Raw genomic sequence first — 17,913 nt, forward strand, 5'->3', positions numbered from 1 at the left:
GTCTCAAAATTATTGGCTTTTAAACGTCCCGAAATCCTTCCAAACATGCTTAATACGGTCAAGTGAGTTAACAATTATTATTTCATATTTCTCTGTTGTCACTGCGCCAAATGCATGTGCTGAAATCATGCCAGATTTTACGCAAGATTTGGCATCTTTACTTTTACTTAAATTGCCAGACATTAATTCACCCGTTTTATGGTGGAAATTTGTGCATACATGCGTGATTTTGTTCCAAAATAAGTCGGTGATGGTATATCCTGCAATTTCTGCTTGATTTTGTTTAAAAAAGGACAATATATATATATATATATATACACACACACATATATATATATATATATATGTATATATATATATATATATATATTTATTTATAATGAAGTGCACTTTCATTTGCAGTTAAGATATACGTAAGAGCGAGCAACGCTACATTTGAACTGATACAAAACTGATTCCCAGTACCGCTACTCAACTGTACACATTTTCTGATGGGGGTCCATGGAGGGTTAATAAGTTTAAAACAAATGTGCAAAAGAGGATGGAATAAAAATAAATAAAGGTATAATACTGTTATAATACCGTTTGACTTCGTTGGTTGTGCAGTTCTTTTAACACTGTGTCAAGTTTTTCAGGCGAGAGCTGAGCCTGAGCCACATCCACACTAATGTATCTCTGCTGTGGAAAGTCAGTCTGAATGAGTGGAAGACGCTTGAATGAGCGTAATCTGAACCACATTTTGAAAAGCACAGCAATGCTTTTGACTTGTTTCTATCATCTGAGCCTAGAGCTACTGACGACTGATGTCATTATGCTCTTGTGCGTGCAATGCTGTGTTCATGTCCGACATGGAAAATCACCTACTCTCCCACTCCATACCAGTCAAAAGGATGCATTTAGGTACCAAAATGTAACATAGAATTGTTTGATTTTCCATGAATGGGTACTCAGTAGTACCGATGGAATGCGGTCGGTATGAAAGTACAGAATTCCATACCCATCGCTAGTGTTGTGCATTGTGTTTATAAAACAATGACTCATACATTGTCCCTAGAAGTGTGTGATGCACCTTTTGTTTTTGGATCGGAAATATAAGGAAATTAAAATAATCGTTACTATTGAATGGTGATAATAACAGTAAATCCGAATCGTAATATAAATGGAATCAGCACCCAAGTATTGGGATAAAAATCAAATCGGGACAAAAGCATATCGCCCCAGCCCTATTATAGATCATATGCTGTATTTACTCTAGGCCAGACCAGAAAAATCTGACTCAAAATCTTCGCAGTCTACTATTCTGTCAAATAACTTTATAATTTAAAATAATTAATGAAATTGAAAATATATTTTTAATCAATCAAACTGCAAAGCCCGGACTCAACACAAACTTTTCCAATGGTGGCACTGGTGCGACTAACTTTCTCAGTTGGTCGCACCCTTTTTTTGTTTAGAGCGTGTGGGGTTGGGTGGGGGGTTACAGCATAGCCATGCATACTGATGCATGGCTATGCTGTAATGACTTAACTGGCGTACCGTAGTTGAGGATTGACAATGACTCAAGATATGATATTTTAGAAATGTTATAATGTTTTAGTGTCCATTTTCAGCAACAAACAGTGGCAGAAATAACAGGTCATTTATTTTATATACTTTTAAAAGAAGACGTAACAAAAATGTTTTAAATAACAGCAAAGCATAACAACAGGTTACATGTTTTCTGTTTTTTTTTATTTTGCAGAAATGCTGTACTTGAATTAACTTAACAGTAGCATAACCCACTTAGCATCTGCATTGCTTCACCCCATGGAATTCAACTCAGAGGGGCCAACTCTTATAGTGGACGGAGTCTCCTAACCGTCTTCTGGGAGAACCACAGCTGGACATCTGGCCTGGCATCATAGTCCATCAGTTCTGGCCCCTCAATGCTGATTCTGCTGAGGTCTTCCACTTTGGTGTGGAATCGTGTGTGCGCTGCGTGTGTACGCTCGCTTGGCGCGTTCTTCCCCGCCTCACACCTTAGGTCCGATAAGCGCTCCGTCAGTCCGATTCGTCGTGCCCCCCATGCGTTCGGTTTTGTGTGCCTGGACGCCTGTCCCCAGTGTTGGTGTCGCAGCAGCTGTGTGTGTTTGTCCCAGTGTCCGTGAATGCAGCATGGACCTTGTCTGTCCCTAGTGTTGGTGACGCAGCAGCTGTGTGTTTGGGGACATGGCGGCGCGTGTAGTGTCCATGTCAGACCCTAAGTCACAGGAGGAAGTTTCTTCCTTTTGGATTTTCAAAATAAGATTATCCTACGCACTCGCACAGATGCGACCAGATGGAATTTTCACTCGCACACACTGAAAAAATTGTTGCATATACGACCAATTTTAATTGCAGTCTTGAGCCTGGAAAGCTTTCCCTACCATTGCCAAACACCTGCAACTGATCAGTTTTGTTTCATGTAATAATCAGTGTATTATCTGTGTTTACTAGTTTGTCTCAAACCTCTATGAAAATGGTTAAGCACTTTTGATAAAATGAGTGACTTTAGTGAAGCTTTGGTGAACTAATATTTATAAGTTTACTCATTGTTAATGCGTTTTGGTTTGCTGTTTGTCAGGCAACACTCAAGCCTGAGTCCTGAATAATCAGTGCTCAAAGAAAATAAGAAGTATTTTGTTTCTTTTTAAAATTTTGATCCACTTTAAAAAAAAAAAAGAAAGTTTGTTTTTGAATCCACTGTTCTTAGTAGTGGAATGGCATCAAATCTTGTGATCTATCATGAACACATGCAGTCTATGACACTATGTCTTTGCTTGATATGACTGTGACTTTGGCAGGAAATATGCGGCGCTATCACAGGAAGTAACAGAAGAGAAGTCCTGCAAAGAAGGGTTGACGCCATCTGTGAAATAGAGATGCACATGTGCTCTACTTCTTTGTTCAACTTTTGCATCCATTTTTGGTTTGCAACTTTATAAAATATATTGTTCTAGCATCCTATCAAAATGTGCAGTATAGTTTAGATCCTGGCATTACCTTTGTGTATATGTTAAAGAGCGACTGTTGTCTTGTTTATTTAATTTTTTGCAAGATTATATCATAATTATTATTATACCTCCATTCAGAATGAAAGTACAATGCAATGCAATGATTAAGCAGCTGACCCAAACATTTGGGTTTTAAAAATTTTGGATGTCTAATCATTTCTAACGAGATGCAATGAATGTCAATTGTTATTTTTTAACCCACGGAGACAAATTATATCTAGGGCCTGCGATTTTCCATTTAAAAATGTAATTAATTCTGTTTCAGGATTTACCACGTCACGTTTGCTTTCTTTTTCATCATCTTTCACTGTTAGATTTCTTTACTGGCTATTAAACTTCCCTAAGTCGTATCAAACATGCTAAATAGGGTTTTACATTTTATATGCTTCAGATGTCAAAAATCAGTTTCCATTAAAATCCTACATATCCCATGATTCTTAGCACTGTAGTCCTTGTACTCCTGGGACGTGTTTTAAAGGTGTTGCTAGTTCTGTCGTAGCTTGTCTGCCAGTTTCTCCTCTAAACTTGTGTTCATCTCTCCTGCTCTGTTTCACCAGGAGGTGAAATGCAGGTTGGTGTTTCATTTAATGCGGGTTGATTCAATGCCGAGCAGTGTTTTGTGTGACACCAACTACGCGTAGAAGTTCGTCCTGAGCTTTGCATTTAATTGGCCTGGCGAACTCCTCGCAGACTCTGGTTTGCGAGTATCCGCCTGAGTATGTTTGAGCCTTTAGATGGCACACACCTATTATTTTTGGTATCTAGACATTCATCCACCCGTTATCCCATGAAAATGGCATGTAAATGCGTGATATTGTCCCACAACATGCACGTGAGGCATTTCAGTGTCATTTTAGGGCCCAATTTTAAATAAAGAGAGAGAGAAAAAGGAAATAGCTCAGACATATTTTTGTTTTCAGAACGCGAATTGCACTTTTTCAGTCTGATTCTGCAATCAGACGCCCTGGATGTATGTCATAAAAAAACAATAACACCAATTTTTCCCTTATGAAAGAGACACTCTTGCACACATACGCACATGTGCATGCAGGCAGGGGTGCTGACATAATGGGTATTTTCAGTTCTAAGACCTGATGATGCTTCCAGCCACTCACTGTGCTGGTGATGATGTCTCACATCTTCTCTCTCTCCATCTCCAGTTTTTTTTCATCCTCACATTCACTTATCCACTTGAAAGCATGCTCTTAGCTTTCAGTGTCTCTCACCCCCCTTGGGCTTGAATTGAGAAGGGTTTCTCTTGGTGCTAATCCCTGAAAACACACTGGAGACTAATTGGTCACATTAACTCACACTGCTTCTTCCCGCCAGAGATCACCACTAATCCTTTTCAACATAACCTTTTGCTGTGCATCTTATAGACACTTTATCTGTATTTCTTTTCATTGGGGTTTTCTTCTAAATTAAAAAACAGAAAATCACCTCATTAAAAATGCATTTATTGTGTGAGTCTAAAAGAAGCATTCACTGCATACATTTAATTATTCTGGATTAAATTGTTCTGAATTAAAGTTCTGCTTTGTGTTTACCTGGAAATAGTAGTTCTGAATTGAGGTTTACATGGAAAACAGCTTTATTCTGCTTTATTCAATTACGCTTTAGGTCTGGGGGTTGGGAAGGGTTCTGATTGGACAGGGGGCAAACGTGACATATCAAGTCCATCGGGAAAAAACACACAACGAACCTTTTCTTTTTGTCTTAGAAGGCCACATGAGAACTGTTTTTACACACGGTGTTACTTTCATCTGCTGAGCAGGAGAATGAGATAGAAGTTCATATTTTGGCCAATCAGAGCCAACGGTTAATGCAACAGCTGTTCTACCTCCACTATACAGGACGTTGAGTCTAAAATTAACTTTATTATGATCCGTGCATCATTAGTGAAGCTCTGGTGCTTCATGCCCTGATGAAGCCTTGTCTGTTTGCCGATGTCCGAGTATGTGTAATAAGTCCGTGTGTCCATGTGAATGTCTGCATGTTTATGCTTCCATTCATCCACTCTTTTCATTATATACACGTCTTTTAAGGCTCTTATTGAATAAATAGTCTCAGCTGGAGTCCGGGTGGCCATCCTGGACTATGTTTTTACCAGCGCGTCATCACGGCAAGTCGTACATAAAGCAGAATTAAGTGTTTACAAGATAGAGGAATTATTTAATTCAGAAATGAAATCAGAATAAACCAACCACCTAATTTGGATTTAAATTTAACTCAGGATTAAATTTGCATAGGAATTAAGTGTTTACAAGGTCAGTTTAAAGAGGAATGAACTTTTATTCTGAATTAAAGAGGAATTAAAGCTCCCATGTAAACGTGGCCATCTTATTAGAGATTAAAGCCCAGTGGTAGCACCAAACTTCTACTATTGCTTTCACTCTGATTAAGCTTTGTTCAATGTATTCAAAGTGATCCTAAGCTTTTCTTTGCTCATGCTGGCTTTAGCTCTAGTGGAGGCAGTTTTGGGTGGAGATGACCTTCACTTTAGGTGATGCTTTCCTCTATCCTTCACTCCCAGGATTTCCTGGGGCTGTAACATTGAACACTTCCTCAGCACAGATAAATAACAGAAATGAACAGGAGGCAACCTGGATTGGGTTTCGTGTCAGAGTCAAAGGGTGTCTGTTATTGACGTCACTGAGCCTGCAGGAGACCCAGCTTGTTGGTTTGAACCCTCCAAAGAATGAGGTTTTTACCCCCTTTTAAAGCCTGATGCTTATTTGTTATACTGCTGCCCCCTGAGCATTAAAAAGACAAGGCTTGGAAACTATGTGGACACATGCTGAGGCGTTTAGAAAAATCTAACTTGTCAGACCCATATTGTTATAGACTGTTATTACTTGCTGTTTGATACAAAGACAAGCACAGTTTCTCTTGAAACCCCAAAGATTGGATTTTCCTTTCTTTGTGAGTGGGATTTGCATGGGCTGTTGTAGGCTTTTTAAAATAAGGTGGTCTGGGGGCCACATGCTGCCCTCAGTATACATTTGTGCGGCCCTCGAAGTAACAACCAGGAACTACTGAAAATACAAAAAAGCAACAGCAGAATTAAACAGAAATTATTTAAAATAAACACTATCAACAAAATTACACAACATGAGATCATAAATACACAATATTACCACCAAAACACACAGGATGATTACAAACATACAGAAGAATATGCAAAACAACAACAGAAAAACTAGAAAATCTTTCAAAATGACAACAAAAATAACACAAATTGACTCCAAAAACACACAAAACAACAAAAATACACAAAACCCTTTGTTATTTCCTGTATTAATGCTGAGATTGGTCATTATTATAAATGCTGACATCAATGTTGATAATGTGGCCCTCGGATCTGGCAATCACTCAATGTGGCCCCCACTGTGATAGAAGTTGCCCATCTCTGGTTTAGAGAATCAATAACTCAATCGATGCATTGATGTTAATGTATCTTTAACTGTCTTTTTCTTATTTCTTTCCAACAACCTCAGAACTCCTGTACAAATAAATAAAGCAAAGATGGATCTCATTCCATAACTAAATGGGTTGTAATTGTAATTTGATTGCTTGGCATGATTCTTTGTTTTTGAAAGTGTTCTTATAGAGCACATAAATGCACACCTTTATATAGAGGTCGACCGATATATCGGGTGATATATGGACTTTTTTCAATATTTTTTTAGCACTTTAGAGTAGCCACGAAAGGAAAAAAGAAAGAACATAAAAACATAGGTGTATGAATAAACAACAAAAAAAGTAATGATAATAGCATGTGCATGGGAGAGGTAGAAGCCAATAGGCTTACAAATAAAAGCCGATACAAAAGGATAAGTATATAATATAATAGTGCCTGATCAAATATCCTTATCCTATTATATCCTTAATAGGATAAGGATTTTTGTTTTACTTGGTTTGTGTATGGGTATATTTAAAGTTCAATAAATGGTAAGAGTTCTATTGGTGTATTTCATTTAATTTCTAATATATACATTTATTTCATATGAGTGTTTCAATTGTCCTTCATAATCAATGTGCTTTAAAAAAAAAGTATATCAGCTTCCAAAATCAGCTTTAGATATCAGCCATTGGCTGAAATTTCTTTTTTTTAATGTTTAATTGCATTGGCCTTTGAAAATCCCAAATCGGTTAACCTCTACCTTTACATTAATTCCCTTTTTTTGTTCCTCTATATTGTCATGAGCTGTCATTAAATGTTCTTCCTGTTTCTCCAGTTTCAGATCTCTTACTAAGTGCACTGTTATTGTATTTGGCAATTGAAAATTGACAAATACTGTTCTCGTATACTGTTCTCCTTTGTCGTGGAACTCCTCCTAGGCTAATAATGCACCACCAATGACACGTATGTCATCTCATACGTCAAGGATGTGCAGTCGACCATTTTTAGAGCCAAAATGTCAAGGTCAAAGTCAAGATCGTGTCAAGTGTCAAAACCAAAATGTTCCATATCTCTATGAATATTTATTGCAGAAGTTAAATGCCTACATTTATGAAAAGCTCATCTCAAGTGGAACATTTTATTTTACTGGACCGAAGCTGTACGACCTACCAGTAAAAAGATTGGTAGGGATCAAAATTTATGATGTCACAAAAGAAAATAGAAAATATTTTTTTTCCTATAACTTGGCCACTGATACCATTGAACAGCATTTTCTTTCAATTTGTGACCTTGACCTTTGCTCAAGGTCATATTTAAGGTCAATATCTCCTCAGAAAAGTGAACAAAGATGTCAATGCTCTCAGGCCTTTTCCCTATAACTTGGCCACAAATTGAGATACAATGCTCAGATTGGTACCATCTAACAACATTTCCTTTTAATGTGTGACCTTGACCTTTGCTCAAGTTTGTTTTTTCTGCATTATTACTTTCAAATTAATTAGTAAAAAGAACAACATAAAGGGACATTACTCAACAATAAAATACACACAATAAACTGTCTTTCACATGAACAATTCTATTTGCCAATTTTCAATTGCCAAATATGTTTTTGCCTTGCGAATACAGGTCTTTCCTAGTATTTATTCTGTTATGATTAAGGTTAAATTATCTGTACTATTTAAGTTTACTAATGCATTTTGGCCACAAAGATACTACAGGGACATTAAACCACTTTTTGCTTTTTGTGAAGGGTTAGGACAAAGGAGACGGGATGCTTTTTTGGTGCCATTAAAGAATTCCCTCTTGACTCAGTAAGTTGATTTTCCATTTCCCGCACACCTCCACTATCAACAACCCTTTAGCAAAAACACTTATTGTAATCTGCTGTATAAATATGGTGAATAACAACAATTCCATTAGGCTATGACTCAATGTAAACCTTTTGGTGCTGATCATGAATTTGATCAGCCAAACATCCAAACATCAGGATCCAGAAGCCCCAGATTTTGGAAAAATAAAAAAAAAGCCCTGAGCTAAAAAAATTGTTTATAAGATGCATGTAAAAAGTCAGAGTTTTTGACCAATTGCTGACTGTTGAATGTGAAACTTATCTGCAGTAATCACATACTGATTTCTGCTTCCTCTAAATGCTCACCCAGAGGGTGGCATGGTTCTCGTCACTGTGTGTCTTGCTCTCCCTCATTTTGTCATTTTTTAGTGCACTTTTCTCGCTGTGGCTCAATGGCTTTATATAACACTTATGTGAGTATCCCATCTGGAAAAGAACCAATTGAGAAATTTACTTTAGCACACTTTATGAAGGTGCTACTGGTGAAAGGCGTTACGAACCAACCAAAGACAATACAGTGTAATTTATAATGTCGATATCACTTGCCTGACACTAAAAGACCTTAAGATGTTTATCAAATTAATTTGAAAACGTGTTTCATTTTGTGGCTACTCAGGCGCAAACTTGTTAAAAACTGTTTGGTGAAATTATATTTTAAGTAATTCTCATACTACTGGGAGGCTACTGGTATATACTGTAAACTAGCATCTCATTGTGCTTGGATGAAGTGATTTTCCAGGATAGGCTCTCTGTTGAAGGAGAAGAGTTTGCAAATGAACCATTAAGTAGAGTAAATATGTTGCAATAAATTAGAGATTACACAATTCTTCCTGCATAAGAGGAGATTACGCCTTACTGTATTGTGTATGTGTGCATTGAATACATATCACTTGAAAACCACTAATTGTAATTGTTACTGAAAACTATCTAAGTAGTCAAAAGCCAGCAATGTATGCAGCAAGGATCATTCATCAAAAAACCTCCCATTAATTTTAAGTTTATAATTAAAATCATAACTTTTTATTTTCACCTCCTCACAGCAAAAATGTACTAGGTTCAAGCCCTGGAGTGGACTTCCTCACTCAGTCTGAAAACATGACTGTTAGGCTGTGTGAGTGGTTGTCTGTGCCTAGTGCATGAAGAAAGCTGAAGATAGTCACCAGCAGACCCCTACGACCCTGAAATGGAGCAAGTGATTTGGAAAATAGATGGATGGATTTTTACCTCCGTCAAGGAGGTTCGTAGTATTACATCAAAAGTACTCAACAGATTTTGACAAAATGTAATGTAATTGTAATTTACCGATCTTCATGAAATTAAACTCAGTTATGTTGGGTTGATTTTTCCCACCTAGTTTCTTTTGGATCTTGAGAGAATTGCATATTTCATTGTAATTCTTGAAAAAAATAGGCAATTTATACATTTGGACCTACTGCATTGTTACTAATAGGGATATAAATGTGTAAATGATCATAGCACAATGATCAGGATCACTGATCCAGAAAACTGACAACATCTGGCAAATATGATATTTGCTGCTTGGTGGAGGTTTTTGCTCTTGTTTTGAAATATTTTTAATCATCTCCTGATTTGCCATAGGCTGCCCTTTGCCCTTGTTATGCCAATGCTTGTCATCAAAAGGTCTGGCTTCTGTCACATGGACACCCACACACACACACACTCAGTGCTTCCTTTGTGAGGCTGTCCCACGGGCCATTGGCGTCTGTCTTTGGGATGTAGAGGTCTAGTGGAGCAACGCATTTAGGCTCAGATGTCAGTCAAAAGCATATTACTGTTCCATTAACAAGCTGTGGTGCTATCCTGCCTTTGGTTAGTGCTCTTGGCAGAATTAGGATCACATCACATGCAGTTGATGTAAAACTGATTGAATTTTTATTGCTCAGTGCAGCCATACACCCAGAATCATTGTTTTAGTCTTATCTAATAGGATCTGTCATCGTGACATAAGTCATAATCTGGCGTTGTATTCATAACAGCTTTTATTCTGACAAATGTCTAGGTTCCCTTTTTATGAAGCTGTCCTTGTAGAGTTGTTAGGGAAATGCATTACGGTGCCGAGGAAGTGAGGTGGTGTGAAGTCGGCTGTACTTCTCGGGGTACAGTTGGCCTTCAGAGAGAGTATTATAAAGCTGCATCCTTGTGTTCAAGCTCTTTGAAAGTGCTTTGAGATGTAACCATAGAAAGGATTGTTATACGTAAAACAAAGAGCTGAATGAAGGAATGAAGAGAGGATAAGCCTGTGGAAAATAGGTATGTGTGTCAGCCTCAGGTATGTTATAGTGTGTTCACAAACGGGCCTTTGTATTGTGTTTGAATACATTTACAACTGTTTTTAAGGGTTGAATGCACAATATAATGGCTTTAATCAATAATAATAATAAATAGGATCAACAACTTTTGTTGTAGTTTTACTTTCCCACATTTAAAACAGATATCCTTTAATGAACAATAGCCAGTGGAGATTGTTAGACAGCACACTGTTACTTTTATTATAATAAGCCTTTCTTAAAAGCCTTATTAAATGCTTCTTTTCTTTCTTGCTTCCACAAAACCTAAATGGACATGTTCTAAGTTTTGCAGGCAGAAACGTGCATTCATATTTGTTGAAAAAGTATTCAACTCTCTCTCTCTCTCTCTCTCTCTCTCTCTCTCTCTCTCTCTCTCTCTCTCTCTCTCTCTCTCACTTCAATTCAAAACAGCTTTATTGGCATGAGAGACAAGTTTACATTACCAAAGCAAGTGTGACGTAGTACAATGTACACACAATTATAATAAATATTAAAAAATCTGTCTCTGTTAAGAAAAAACACCTCAAATGCAAAACCACACACAACCAAGGCAATAAATAAAATGGTTTATCAAGTCTCTCTCAAAAAACAAAATTGCACTTGCAATAAATATTAAATATTGATACACAGAGGTATATAGTTGTACATCCCTGAACAGGTAACACTTCTAATCCAGTTAGAACCTTTGTAAACAAAAATGCTAGTGGCCCCGCCTCCCCTGTTTCATTCTGTTTTGTTTTTATTCGGTCTTAAACCATACAGAATGGACAAATAGTTTCTAGTTTACTACGTTCATTCCGCTATGGAACAAACATGCTCAGGTGCTGAGGGTGAACCGTCTTGTCATCCAGCCTGTTTGGAGGTGAAAGACGAGGAAAACTAAATACTTAGACATAGCTTGGATGCTAGCCCCGCTCGCCATCCCCACTATAACGTCTCCTCCGCTGGCGGACACTGCTGGTGAGAGGCTCTGCTTCCTCACAGGCTGCTGGGTGTAGCCAGAGTTGCCGCATCTACCGAACTATAAGTGTTTGATTTACCTATATCTAAATTGCCTGGCGGTCGTAGGCTATTTTAGAGTAATTACACTGCAGGTTCACTGATAAATTATTAGAACTGACTGAGTTATCTGATGTTTACTAGCCGTTGCTCACACAAGCCTCTGCAGCCGACATGCGCGTCGCCAAATATGCATGCATATGGCAATATATCAAGGCTGACAAACTTCCCGAGTTCATTTTATTTTATCGTCCTGTTAATGAATTTATTGATTATCGGCCCAGACCTAGGTTCTATAACCAAGTTTAATATTTTAAGCCAAATTTGGACTTGGGTGTCTAATTTTATGTTCTTTTTGATGGAGTAGAACGCTCTTCTGGTCTTGATCCTCAGGTCTTTCACAGCTTTGTTGAAGTTTCCCGTGGAGCTGATGTTCAGGCCCAGGTAGGTGTAGTTTTTGGTGTGTTCTTGGGCCGTCTTATTTAGGAAGAATTTGTGTTTGGAGTGCTGGGGGCTATATTTGGAATATCACTTTTTTTTTTTAGTTTTGGATTGGTTCACTTGTAAGATCCAGGTTTGGGAGGATTTGTGCTGGAGGTACAGGTGTTGCTGTATGGTGACTGCCAGCAGGATGTTTGGTGCTGTAGACTGTTCTAATGATTGTGCTAGCTCATTAATGTAAATGTCTGACACCTCTGCTCTGACGGGAGAACTACGTGTGTTTATTGTTGATCTTAATGACACACTTGTGTGTGTACATTGATTTTATTACATTGTATGTTTCTCTCGCTCTCTCTCTCTCTTTCTCTCTCTCCCCCCCATGGAGAGCTCACCTGGCTCTGTCAGAAACTCAGAAACCTAGGAAAAAAGCTCTTTATAAAGCTCCACTTACAAAGCGTGGTGGTGATTTACCATGGAGGGTCCTTCATGGTTCATTGCTGTCAGTAGTTTTGTTTCTGTGATTGATCCTAATGTCCGCAGAGGGAAATTGTTTCATTGTGTCATGGAGTGTGCTCGTCTTGTTTTGCTGTTTCAAATGTTGACTTTTCTTTGTTTGGTGAGGTTTTTTCCCACCAGATGTTATACTGTAAGTACACCAGACATCAAAAGTCAAAATGTCTCTCTCTCTCTCTCTCTCTCTCTCTCTCTCTCTCTCTATATATATATATATATATATATATATATATATATATCAGTGAGATGTTAGTCAGGTATGAACCCAGCAGGTCTCTCAGATCTATGGACACAGGTCAGATAGTGAAGGCTGGAGTTCACAGCAAACATGGTGATGCTACTTTTTATGCTGCAAAGAAGTAGAACAAACTGCATCTAATGTGAACATTTTAAAATCAATGTTAAAGACACTTTTTCGCTGATGCGTATGAGAGGTAGATTTTTGGTCATGCTGTTGTTGATGTAATGTGTTTGTTGCTGATTTTAAATGTCTTTACTGATTATTTTAAATGTTTTTACTGATGATTTTAATGTTCTTATTGATTTTGAAGCTGTTGATGTTTTCTGTTGCACTTTTTGATCATTGCCTTGTGTATGAAATGCGCTATACAAATACATTTGCCTTGCCTTGCCTATATATATATGCCTATATATATATATATATATATATATATATATAACACCACACAGAACAACCGACAGACAGACTTCTACTCTGCTGCGTTTGATAAAAATGATCTTGTATCATGTTATCCACCACGAAACGAGGTGCAGCACTTCTCTAGAAAGTCCCCTTACAGCCTCTGTTTACAACTTTTGCCCATTTACTCAGAGTCATTTGACACAGAAGAGGTGTGAGAACATGAGTTTGAGCTAGAGCTGATACAACGATTGAAAAAAATCGAACTTTTTGGTAAAAACTCAACTCGTCGTGTTTGAAGGAGAAAGAGTGCTGAGTTGCATCCAAAGAACACCATACCTACTGTAAAGCATGGGGGTGGTAACATCATGCTTTGGGGCTGTTTCTCTGCAAAGGGACCAGGACGTTTTATCCGTGTAAAGGGATGAATGGGGGTCATGTATCGTGAGATTTTGACTGAAAATCTCCTTCCATCAGCAAGGGAATTGAAGATGAAACATGGCTGGGTCTTTCAGCACAACAATGATCCCAAATACACGGCCCGGGCAACGAAGGAATGGCTTCGTAAGAAGCATTTCAAGATCCTGGAGTGGAGTAGCCAGTCTCCAGATTTCAACCTCATAGAGTATCTTTGAAGGGAGTTTAAAGTACGTGTTGCCCAGTGACAGCCCCAAAACATCACTGCTCTAGAGGAGATCTGCATGGAGGAATGGGCCAAAATACCAGCAACAGTGTGTGAAAACCTTGTGAAGACTTACAGAAAACGTTTGACCTGTCATTGCCAACAAAGGGTACATTACAAAGTATTGAGATTAACTTTTGTTATTGACCAAATTCTTATTTTCCACCATAATTTGCAAATAAATTCATTAAAAATCCTACAATGTGATTTGCATGGATATTTTTCTCATTTTGTCTCTCATAGTTGAGGTATACCTATGATGAAAATTACAGGCCTCTCTCATCTTTTTAAGTGGGAGAACTTGCACAGTTGGTGGTTGACTAAGTACTTTTTTGCCCCACTGTATATAGGGGTGCACCGATTTTCTGGCCGATCACCGATTTGTTTAAAAGCCTGACCTGCCGATACTGATTTTGGCCGATCCCAATTTTTTTCATAACTGACAGCATATACCTTGAATGTTCCAATCTGATTTTATTGTAAAACATTGAACAATACCTGTGAAACAATACAAAAGTGTTGTTTTAACTGCACATGAGGTAGTTATCTCAAATATAATTAAAAAGTTGAAAACATTTCTGCCCAAAATACTAAATTATGTCACTTTATTTAGTCTTTAATTTTTCATATTTTAAAAACAAAATAAACATGCCCAACAGGTTCCACTGCAGACCTGTTTGGAGCTCTTTGCCAAAAATAAAGTGCACACAGCATTATTTTGCAAATAAAGAAAAATGCAGAAAATCACAGGGTTTGAGGTAGATGATATAATAATAAGCTACAGGACAAACTAAAGCTGCACTACTTGAATCTTGAACCATGACAGAGGGGCATGGCTTAATTCGAACCGTAAATCCCATCCCCCACTCCGATAATCCCTCCCAGTCTCCTCCTCTCATGGAAGTGCACAAAATCGTGCACAAGAGCTTAATGTGCACTACCGGTTAAACACGTCGCCACGCAAAACGATGCATACAAAATATTGGAAAATGGAACATTAGATTACCTGTCTCGAAGGAAAACAGCCACTTGCACGTCCAAAGTTAGTCCAAGACTGAAAACAAGTTTGCACCGTGCACGCGCTTCACTATTCTTTGGCAGTAGCCAAAGAGGAGGCTCCTTCGTGGGCTCTGCTCATCCCTCCTTTCTCTAAATCTTGTGATTGGAGCTGGAGGGGGTGACTGCCAAGACTTTGTTTTCCGGGGTTTTATTAACTAAAATACTTAATTATAAGGCACACACAGCACGCAGACGTATGATTTTTCAGAAGTGATTACTTTTACAATATACTATATGATGCTAATAAGATTTTTTTTTTTAATGAAAGTAAATACATTGAGTACCCCAGCTTTAAGAAGACATCCTAAAGCATCAATAAAGTGTCCTGAGTTTTAAGTTTCCTTGTAGAGAAAAAATAAAAAATGTTCAAATGCAGCAGCTTTGTGGATATTTAAATGTAAAAATATTATTCTAAAAATAACTTGCAACAGCTTACAAGATAAAAGCTCCTAAAATTCAAACATTGTCCAGAAATAATAAAGTGTATCACGTGTAACATTTTCATAAGTTAACGGGTAATGGCAGAATGAACATAACACAGGTTAGTTGTTCTCAGTCTTAGTACAGTCACTTGTTCATTAGTGGAAGGTTTTTCTTCAAATCCAAAGCTGTGAACTCCATCATTTTCCTCGAAGTAGCTTTGCTCTTTTCACTGATAAGCACTCTCAGCGGACCACTGGATCTTTGCGCCGCTTGCTTTAGCATTAGCTTTAGCATTAGCTTGATTGCTAGGTAGCGTTTTGTTTGCAGCTCCACCACCACTTATTTTCACGTTACAGTAATTACAAATTGCGATCCTTTGCTCTGTTTTTTTGTGTAATACTTCCGACATGCTAAGCTAACCGTGCTCCGGGTGACTGTTTTTTATATCCTGTGTTGCAAAGGCCTGCGCATGCACGCACATACACACATGACCTGGTGGGCGAATCTGTCATTCATCTTGCAGTAGAAGAAAACTGTGGCTGACTTTAGGACAGACTTTAAAAAAAGATCGGCCTAAAAGACTGGTTTCATATGCAAGGTTTGGCCAATCGCCGGTCCCCCAAAATAAGGGAAATCAGCACTGGCCGATCGATCGGTGCATCCTTATATATATACAGTATATAAAATCTGGCCCCAACAAGACAGGGAAATTCCTCTCCTGCCCGTTTTGGGGATATATTACTAATAAGTTTGACAAACTGATAAATATGACCATAATTTTATAATTCTATGCAGAGTTTCATCTGAAGTGTGTTTTTAATGTGTTGTGGACAACATGCAGATCATATTATTATGCCTGCATTCAAATGTGAAAAGGCACTAATAAAAAGGCAGGTTTAGCTAATGGTGTATTACTTGAACTGGTGCTCAGTTTACCTGGTGACACATCATGGCAGAAACTTCTAGAATCACACGGCTGCACGAGGTTTTGTGCAAAATGTGAGGGTGATTCGCTGGTTGGAGATGAATAAGGTTCAATAAATAATGTTTTGAGACCATATCACAGATTTCCATGGTATTTTTTCCATTAAATGGGAGGCTGAGATCTAGCAGTGCGTGGCTAGTAATTGAATTTATTAACCCAAGAATTTAGCATGTTTCTTATGATTTTTGGATTTTCAATAGCCTATAAAGTCAAAACAGTCAAATGATTAAACAGAAAGAAAACAGAAAAGTGTAACATAATGTGGATGTGACGCAGAAATGGGTAAACCCTGAAACTCATGTATGCCCTGTCATTTGTTGTGCCAGCCCTCGGTCTGCCTAATTAATGCAGGCCATTGTATGACAGTTGATATTCTTTGACAACAAATTTGGTCTATTGCCAACTCTGCAAAAGTTTTGGGACAAAGAGGAAGTTAAGGACAAACTAATAAGATGGATTGGACATAAAACAAACCAAAGTTCCCAGAACACCTTCTGCAGTGATTTGCAGTGAATTCTACACTTGGGTTATGGACTTGTCTAACTTAATCTTTGCTCACATTTGGTTTGGTTTGACTTTGAACCAAGCATCTGGAAATTTACAGAGTTCGTATTTTAGGACAATGCTTTATTCAGTAATGTCCAAAGTGACTCACGATGCAGTAAACGGTACAGTGTATCTAAATGTATCTAGTTTAGTTTGTTGCTCTGTTGTTGTGCATAGATGTTTTCTTGCTGTTTTTCAGATTGTCAGCACAAGGAAGCGTTTGGAGATGTTTCACTGTATGTCGTAATTTTACTATATTTAAGGTTTATGCAGACACATGGTAAAATGGACTGAGATACTATCAGGGTTCTTTGCCAGTGCTGTTAAGCATAGGGTCCCCCACCATTGTAATTTTGCTCCCCTACGGAGCAATGGCGCCCCCTACGTTCAATTTTCAGCAACGCTGGGGGGATTTTCTGTTGTTTTTTCCTTTTTTAAATCGGTACCGTTGTAATAATTGTTGCACACTTGGACACAAAAGGGACTCAGGTGTGCACAAGTTGTTTTAACCCTCTTTTTAATCTGCATAACCGAGAAACGTATTCATCAGCTGCACCGTCTATTTAATACAAGCGATTGGCTCAAACACTCCCGTCTTAACCTGAGGACCCCTGCCGCCCTTTAGCTGCCCCCGATGCTGCCTGTGTGCATCCTTTGCTTACGTAACCGTACTCACTGTCCACGTATTTAAGCTCTGAGGAGTGCAGACAGCCCGGACTCCACTGTGCATGGAGGCTCAAACAAACCGTGGCCTGGAAGGGCCCGTCTAGAAACACGGACCGCTATGTAACTGCACAGCAGAGCACAGTAAACTGAAGCATGTTGACCAGCACCTTTTCTTACACAATAATTTGAAAGTGAAGACATTAACGATGATGAGTAGCTGCACATTTGTCTCAGCACTTTCAGTCCCTGCCAGGGACTCTTAACGATTCACTCAACTCCCAATACGATTCGATTCACGATACTGGGTTCACGATACGATTCTCTCATGATTTATTTTACAAAATGGGACTGTAGACAAAAGATGAC

At 38.2% G+C, this 17,913-nt stretch overlaps 1 protein-coding gene across 6 annotated transcripts in view; it reads left to right on the forward strand.

The window, feature by feature from the left end:
- adcy7 (adenylate cyclase 7) overlaps positions 1–17,913 on the forward strand; it is a 99,596-nt gene that overhangs the window by 4,483 nt on the left and 77,200 nt on the right. For 2 of the 6 annotated variants that reach the window (XM_028475114.1, XM_028475165.1), the window contains exon 2: positions 8,186–8,246. The exons of 3 other annotated variants lie outside the window; for them this stretch is intronic. The gene's annotated coding sequence lies outside the window, so the exon portion shown is untranslated. Of the gene's footprint in view, positions 1–8,185; positions 8,247–9,391; positions 9,522–17,913 lie in introns of those variants that run through there. One more of the 6 variants, XM_028475130.1, reaches the window with a different exon arrangement.

The sequence above is a fragment of the Gouania willdenowi genome, chromosome 3 (genome assembly GCF_900634775.1).
Source record: "Gouania willdenowi chromosome 3, fGouWil2.1, whole genome shotgun sequence".
In the NCBI taxonomy this organism is placed as follows: Eukaryota; Metazoa; Chordata; class Actinopteri; order Blenniiformes; family Gobiesocidae; genus Gouania; species Gouania willdenowi.